Here is an 8,917-nt window from a genome sequence, read left to right on the forward strand (position 1 = left end):
TCCAAAGTAATTGAGACTTCTTGCATCACCATACCTTACGTCTGCCACTAGGTTGTGGCTCAATTTGAATCTGGAAACGTTCGTCTGTCGGCGATTGACACCTTGATTGATCGGGACTTGAAAGAACTCACATCTCGTACTGAACTTTTTCTAGGACGAATAATCAAGGTAGGCATCTTGTGTTGCAGATCTTATCTATTTTCTTCCACTGTATGGATGTTATTTATGCATGCTTTCGATCGTCAGACCCATTTTCCATCTAAACTCTTACAACAAGGGGTATATACTGGAATTACCTTCCAGGTTTGTATTTGTATTCGCTGGACAGTTAGAATTCCGGTGAACCGGTTCACTTCACTTCAGTGTACGTTAGTTCGGGTTGCAAGGGCATTTAGGCGCCGTCCGCGCAGAACGAGAGGGGATTAATAAATGTCTGAAACACAAGAACAAACAATGGGTTGAATCCTGAGTCTAGGCGGGTAAATGCAACCTCGCCTTATTCATTGGTTTCCGGCAACCCCGGCCCCGCGGGCTGTGTGAACCAGCACAACTGAGACCCCTCTGTATGCCTATGGATCATGGTCTGACCACACCATGTCTTCCACTTGGAGCTATCTGGTACCTGCTATAAGGAAATGGCTGATACAGTCTATGGGAACGAAGTATGAAGACAGTAAAGAGTGAACTCATTCGTGTTGATAAGTGTCGCCTCTTTGCATGGGGATCCCGGAACTCAACTCAGTGAGGGTTAATGACACTGACAGATATGGCCCAATCACACCGAGTGGCGGAATTTACTGATCGTGAAGTTCGTGGTTCGAACCGGACCTCTGCCTCTCGACCTCCTCTGTCTATGTTTGGGCAGCCCTCGTGCTTCCTTCGGGTGACCTGACAGTTAGGCACTGCAAGGGTGTTGCAGCTGAGCCCTTATATTATTATTATCATTACTATTAACTGTTGGCCACACTGTTGTGTTTCGCGCCAAATACTTATCTGCTACTTTATTACTAATGCTACGCTCGTACCTCGCAACGAGCTACTTCCAGAAGAATGTCCGGAGAACGATTACGGTATATAAACCTGTATGGAGCTTTCAAGTCGAGGTGATCTTAATTTGTTTCTCACAGGCTTCAGAAGAATCCATATCTCTCAGTGTCCATGAAATATCCATATACTAACTACCCACAGTGACACCAGTTTGGAGAGAAATAAATATTCACAGTAGAGATTCTCCGGTTTCGTTTTTTTCCCGCTGAATGCTCTGTTAGGAGAACATCCCACGTGAGCAAATGACCGGATGGGAATCGATCTATGCAATTCGTTTTAGTGTTACGAGAATTGTCCAAGTTTTCCATAAGAGACTTATACCGACGATAATAACTCCAGGGTTAATGGTAGGTCTCACTCGACAATGAGTGGGGCTCGTATATATAATTTGGGCCGTACCGATTAATAGTGTGATTTGCTCAGGATCGAGCTGCACTGTCTGTGGTAAAAAAACAGAATTCGCTTAAAACCAGATTTCACATTCAAATGCCCTTGACATGTGAACGTCTGCAGATTTACCTTATCAGTTTTGGAACGGATCGCTTCGACGGTGATATCAGGAACATCATGCGAAAACTCGTGACATCATTCTGCTGGCAATAGCATCCGGGATACTCCCCGGTATTATTTTGCACTGGTCGATTGATCATCGGGACAGAATCGTGCGAAATAGCATGGTTTCACTTCTACCGAAGATCCATCGACCTTATCTGTACATTGAGACAAGTTCCCAAACAGTGCTGCTCTTTCCAACGTTGGTCGCTTTCCTTGCTCTGAAAACTGTTTGATCGTTAGAAATTATGGCGGTGCTTTGCGATCAAAGGTGTTATTTTTAACTCTTTATTCCTAAAAAACTGCACACCATCTCCTGTGGGCGCATAAGGGGGAACAGTCACCTTTTGCCTGAATTCACCATGTCAAATGATGTGAGACAGAGCCACCCTCTCCGACTATTTCTCTTTAACCTTGTTACTGAAGTGCTGTTGGAAATGCTCTGCCTGTCCCTGAAACATCGATGATCGAAATGATCCAGGGGCGTTCATTCATAGGCATTTGGAACGCAAATAATAGTACTCACGTTGGTCCAGATCATACAGGGATGCAAGTCATTGTAAACAACCTAAATAGTTCTACCGCTCTGTTTGGAATGCGCTTCACACCTGCAAAGTGTATTCCTATGAATTCCCTTGGACTAACTGTAAATGACAGTTCGTGAGGCGGGAAGACAAGGATAGCCTTTGCCATCCACCGACATCAGTTTGCCTGTCAAGGTCAGGATGTGCACTGCGATGGTGCGATCTTTTTATCGGAAACATGACCCCTACGTGCACAGGATGTACGAAGACTCTTTGTTTTACCATCGGTGCCGCTGTAGCATTGGTAGGGTCTGGCGGGAACAGTAAATTAACAATACCGTGATACGCTTTCGGTTTCTCCAGACACCCAGGCCTATTCAATTCGAACAAACTGATTGTACCATCGTTTCTCAAGTCTGACTCTATCGCCCTCCCATTTTTGGGTAACCGAAACTGTAGCAGCTGGAACTAACCTACCTTTGGTACTTGGTTTATGAGTGGTAAACTGAAAAACATTCGATGTCAATGCGATTTCAGTGCAATGTCAATGCAAAGCGCGCAGGGTGAATTGTTTTGGCGTTTGAGAACTCACTGAAGATACATTCTCACATGCTAATACTCTAACTCGCAGGTTATTCACATTGGTCGCTGAGTTTGCAGTATGCGTCTTATGACGAGAAATGGTGCTTTCATGTGACGTATAGGAATGCGTTACAAGTGGTGTCTCAGGTACTACGTGACCTTTCTGTTTGAGGATGCACCTCTAACTGTTGCACAGCCAAAAGTGTCCTGAAAAGCATCAAGGGAATGTAAGGTTTCTCAAGAGACCGTCTGAACGGCAATATCGTCGTGGCCTTTGGGTTTCGAAGGTTATCTACCGACTTTGGTCCGTCATGTTGTTATTGGTTTGAAATCCGCGTTTGAACAACTTCCCCAGACGGACGACCAGTGGAACGTCATCCAGACATATAGTACACACTGTTGTCGTTTTACTTTGGTCGAAACTCCCATGCAAGTAGGATTTTATCAGCGGAAGATACGTTGCAGCACCGCGCAAGGGTTAATACTAATCGTTTCCAAATACTCATCTCGCACCATTTTGAGGCATGAGCATACCTGGCCCGGTTGTTTTCAAGTGTCCTTCTGATTCTCCCTTTAAAGATGTCATACGTTTTCTATGTCGATTGCATGCGAACGATAGGACGATCCGGGAATCACAGTCCGTTATGCTAATCTTGTTCACTGTATATACACTCTTCAGGCTGTACTGAGATAGGAACTGATCATCAGGCACAACTTTAATAATTGAAACGCCCGAGAAAAATGGTCACTACTCTTTCAACGACGAATTCAATTTTGTCTACATGCTGCCCGAATTCCGGTTGTAAAGATACCAAAAAACAAAAACCGTTAATAAGCACGGTCTTGTTTCTATCCTAAAGAGGAAAGAAAATAAAGTGTCTAAACCGATGATCATTTCCGAAATTGCAGCTGTTGACTAGGCTTCTCGCTGAAAGTATCATCGTAAGGCACCACATGTTAGAAGGACAAATATGTGAACTAGTCTCGGTACACTATTTCGATACAGTGGACTCGCGTTGAAATTTCGGGAGTCCTTGGCCTAGTCCTCCTCAGTCACCGACGCGTAACAAATGAAACCAAGTCAATCCGTAACACAGAATTGCTCCAGCGGTCATCTGAGGTTCATGCTACGTTGTTGCACACGTTCCCGCAGTCTATACACCGTAACGGCGTTCCGGGGTGGGGTTTACTGGAATTAAGCGATACTCTTGTGCGACAAGTTGCAGCAATTTCGCCTGTCTACTGTCGACCTCAGACCGGAATGGTCCCACGGCATTGAGGTGCATGGTCAGCACCTACGGTTTACCAGTACTGCAGCATTGTGCGATTTCTGCCGACAGTTTCCAGTGTTTCATGCTCGCCTCAACAGAGCTTGTCGGTTTCAAATAGAATTTCCTTTGTGTATTTTCGTTCTTTTGGAAAACCTGTGTCCTCCTCACATCGGCAACACTACAAAGATGCTGTCGAACCTCTGTGATATTGACCGAACGACAACAGGAAGTATGAGTTTATTATATCTCATAAACCACCAGGATACAGGTTCTCTAACTCTGCAAGTTTTTTCGGTACCTGTTTATCTCCTCTAGTCTGTTTCATAGCAATTCTCGGACTAATTTTTCCTTTGTTCGCACTGATTCAACTAGGTTCGTCGGCCCACGAAAACATGGTTTATTTTTCCAGAGGTTTGGTAAACAATCAGTGGGTTTATTGTTTACTAAACCTCCCTCAAACCCAATCGGTCTCAAACATTTTCCAGATGATTCGCTTGTAGAGCGAGTCCGCATTAAACCGAGGTGCAGTCAAATCTTGACAGACGCATTCCGACGATGCCATCCAAGATCTACCTTGTGGTGGTACCAAAGATGCTGTTTTTGAGTAGTGTATTTCCACCTCATCATCATACTCCCTTCTGTTTTCTCTCCCAGGCCCACCTCAACTGGAAGTATCAGTCATGCCTGGCTACCGTGGAGTCCAATACGAAATTGGCTCACCTGTTTTCTGAAGTGAGCAGAACTGGGGATCTCGATGCATTGGATGCTGAGATGAACAATCAACTGTCTGAGCTGCGTAGTCTGACGTTAATACGCCCAACCTAAACAATCGACGATTTTGCCTGGAGATAGACGGCATCACATTTTATACTTCTTGATTACATTCGCTTGGCTGTTTAAAATTGTTAAAGGCTCGTGACCTGAATCACTTGTAGACATGCTCATTTTTTTCAAATCCTATTTCACACTTGTCCCCAGCTTCTAACACCATCAGCGCCGTATGCCAGTTGCGGCTTTCATCTGCTATGTTCGGGCGTTCTTGGTTCCTATCCATGTTCCGCAGATTCATAAGACCTTTCAGTTTCTGCCCAATTCCGCCATGTATGTGCGACAAATTTACCGCGATTTTGTATTTTTGTACATTATACAACAATAAATCAACTATGTCTGCACTTTCAGTGAGGTCAAGAGACAATGTGGGGTTCCTTTTTGGGGTGGTAAATCTCATGCGTGAGTGCAGAAGAATCTTTTCTGAGAGGACTGTTTGTTGATGCTCTCTAAAGCGACCATGAATATGGCAAACACTATGACGTCTGGAAAATTGATCTGCTTATCAAGAGTTCTGTTGCGAGTATCTCGGAATGCTTGTTCATTATGATTACATAGAATTACGGGCGACAGATCGAAAACAGACATCGGTAGACGTTAAAGTTTCATCATTTATCCAACCAATTAGATTGAGGTGGATACAGATAATCGAAAAATTACCACAGGTGAACTGCTGCTGTGCACACGCAGGTGTAATCGAGATGTTGATGATGTACTTGGAAGTGGCTTAACTGGCGCAACAAACGGCTGTGGAAATGCAGCTATTCCTGTCTGTTATGGAAACAGGTGTGAGGGAGATTTGTCTATATCAGTCGATTCAGTTCTGCTACAGTCGAACCCACTGGGTCTGCTGTTGATCAAACATCTAAGTCACATGCATGCGATCCCCGTTTCTATCAGCACAGTACCACGTGACGCTACTGTGCTTAGAGAATGCGGTGTTGCGTAACTATGTATGGTAATGCTTTTTTTTCGATCCAGCAAACAGGTTTATTGGTTGGGTTGCGTCATAAAAATTCGGGGTTTCGGACAATTCGATTCACAGGCGAAACTAAGTTGTGGGACTAAAATTATTCTCGAATCCGGTATCTCACATGCAGCGAATTTATCAGTGCATACAAATGTGAAACCACTCCGCAGCAATCACACCGCTTGAATGGTCCGTTTATCTGTGTCAAATTCTTCCTCAATCTTTATGAAATAAACGAACATACCGATTTGGCATCAGGGGCTACCGCTATTCTCAAGCAGACTTAGCTTGATGTCCCGTCTATAGTTTTCGCCTAATCGCATCCTCCAATGTTGGCTGGAATCGTCTTTTCGCTCGTCTTAGAGCTGTGGGGTGCATTCATCAAAGTTCCCTGAGGCACGCCAATCGATTGCTGCTGCAGTCTGAGTACGTTTATCCGAGGTCACATTGCAAGGTTTTTGACTAAGGCACCTGGATTCGGTAGCGTTCCCTCCGCTCAAACTTCGGTCCTCGTGTTCCTAACTTTTTGTCACCTGTTTGACAAGTCAGCTTATAATACGCCCTGAAGGATTGTTGGAAAGAATGAATGATGCACACAAATCGAGTTGGAGGCTGTCGGCGTGCAAGGTAACTTTTTTTTAGTGAACCGCCAGAAAAGCTAGACAGGGATATGAGGATCTGGAGGAACATGAGGTGAACGGATGTGAACAGTTGATATCTCGTGCGCCGTTTTAAATCACCAGTGAGTGCAGATTAGGAGGAACGAAAAAGATCCCTGTAATCCGGGTGTAAGTTTTGGTCAAACAACTAGTTGATGTACACTCATTTGAAAATTAAGTCTGTGTCGATGAAAAAAATGAAAGAGATTACAGGACGCTTTGGTGCCGTCGGTGCTATTCGCTCTCCAGGATGTAGACCACGTGACCCCACTGCGCGTGGTTGAAGACACTACAAGATATGGCTGCTAACCGATGCCAGTGACGTTCTTGTTGTCAGTTTCTATCCGGATTGTCTGAATGTGTCTGGAGTAAGGTAGCACTAAGTCCCTTCCCTGTCCACCTGCATTCTTATTTTCACAATGAAACTTTCAAATCATAGTTGTACGGCAGGGAAGCATCAGTGTTGAACACTGATGTCGTGCTGTCCATGATAGTGATGATGTCAACGGGAAACGAAGCTGAATCCCTCGTTTATATTGTTCAGCTGAGTGTCAGGGCAGTTTTCGTCCTTTAAGTGAAGCCAATCTCCGCTGAAAAAGCCGAGATGCATTTCACCATTCATCCTCATTGAGAACCATCAGCAGTGTATATCTCACAAAACTGCAGACGGTCTCGAACACACGACCTCCCGGATACAAGTTTGAATTCAACCGTTCGGCGACGGGCTGCTGACCAGCAGTGTGATCCCGAAGCGGCAATACTAGTAATAATCGTTCGGCTGTAGCACCCTTTAAGTGTCTAGTTGCCATCCTACCAGAAGGAAACACGAGGGCTGAAATGCTGTCAGGTTGCTCAAACCTAGACAGGGAAAGTAGAGATGTGGGATTCGGGTGCGGACCACGGATAGTCAATAAATTCGCGCTCAAACCACTGAGCCACCTCGCTCCGTCGACGCAGCAACTAGAATACGGGAACTGCTTGTCAGCCGACTTGCTTAACGCAAGGCTCCGGTAATAGAATATCACCTTCGACTTCTGGAATCAACTTTCAACTCAGTTTCTGCCCCCCCCCCCCGATGGTAACGTGAAACATTTTGTACTCGAATTGAAAATTTTACCGAATCCCAGACAGTCTTCAAGTTCGAACCAACTAAAATCCTACATGAAACTCGGTTCACCATTTGTCGGATGAATTCTACAATTTATGGAAAAACTCCGGACAATCGTTCCCTGTTAGCGCAGCGCGAAATTCACATGAAAATATGATGTGACTTGGTTCCTAGGAAGCTTACCGCATTTGGGAGGAATGAATAGGCTATATGACTTGCTTTTTCTAGCATAGATGTCCTTAACAAGTGACAGTACACTGGAATGGTTCCGCAGGGCATCGACAACAACCCTGCCTCATTACCGTACAACCATACTAATTCAGTTCAGAACGAGGAGGGAAAAGAGAATCCACTGGCATCTCAAAACAGACAATCGAACTGAGAGCTGCACTTGCTACTGAGCGCTTGAGGTAGTCCTGGGTGTCACATAGACGCCATAAGGCCAATAGTTTGAGCAAGTGGCAACAAAGTTGACAGCTCCTTACGAAATGCTTGCCCGCAAACATCAGACTTCATCCACCATGATACAGACAATCCCCTTGAAAAACTGGCAGATGCGCTCGGGCACAGTAAAATAATAAAATTCCAGCACATACTTCATGTAGATACCAAAGGCCAGACCACGTTTGTTACCCGGAAGACTCAATGTGGCAAAGATGGGAATCGGCCTCGTAAAGGCTGCGTTGAGCACACCATCACGCTCTCTTGGACCCGCTTGCTCACTAGGAATGCACTGTCAATGTAATAAGCTCTCTGTATTCTCAAATATTCGGGTGTATAAAATTATGAGAGAGGCGACCCAAAACCTTCTACACAAAACGTGGTGTTCACGTGGATTTTCACCCCAGTCCTATTCAATTTCGTGCGTGATGAGAGAACGTGACGAACACTAGGTCTTCAAACCATGGTGTTCATACAGCTGTCGACGAAAATCTTGGTGATCTGGAATATGCAGACGAAATCATCCTCATCTTCGAAGTGGAGAAAAAGGAACGAGGGTTTTTCAGAGAACTGACCTTCGGTATGTGCCTCTCATCCACCAGGTGGAACGTCATGCTGCTGGACACGTAGTCACTGAACACGCGGCTTGCAATTCGAGAAAGTGAAGCAGTGAAGCATCGGTGTTGAACACTCATGCCATGCTGTCGATGATGAATTCGAGGAGAGGCGATCGAGGAGTGTAACGTACTTTGGAATTTGTGTAACCTCCCGTCGTAATGTGACAGATGAGGTCAGGCATTAATCTCTTAAGCTTATGCCGCGTTTGAAAATTTGAGGTTTCTACGGCAGCAAATCCCTGTATCTCCAGGGATATGTGTACCAGGTTGTAGTATGGACTATGTTTTTGTGCGACTGAGACGTGGCTTCGTGAAGGC

This window comes from Opisthorchis viverrini (genome assembly GCF_000715545.1).
Source record: "Opisthorchis viverrini unplaced genomic scaffold opera_v5_14, whole genome shotgun sequence".
Classification (NCBI taxonomy): Eukaryota; Metazoa; Platyhelminthes; class Trematoda; order Opisthorchiida; family Opisthorchiidae; genus Opisthorchis; species Opisthorchis viverrini.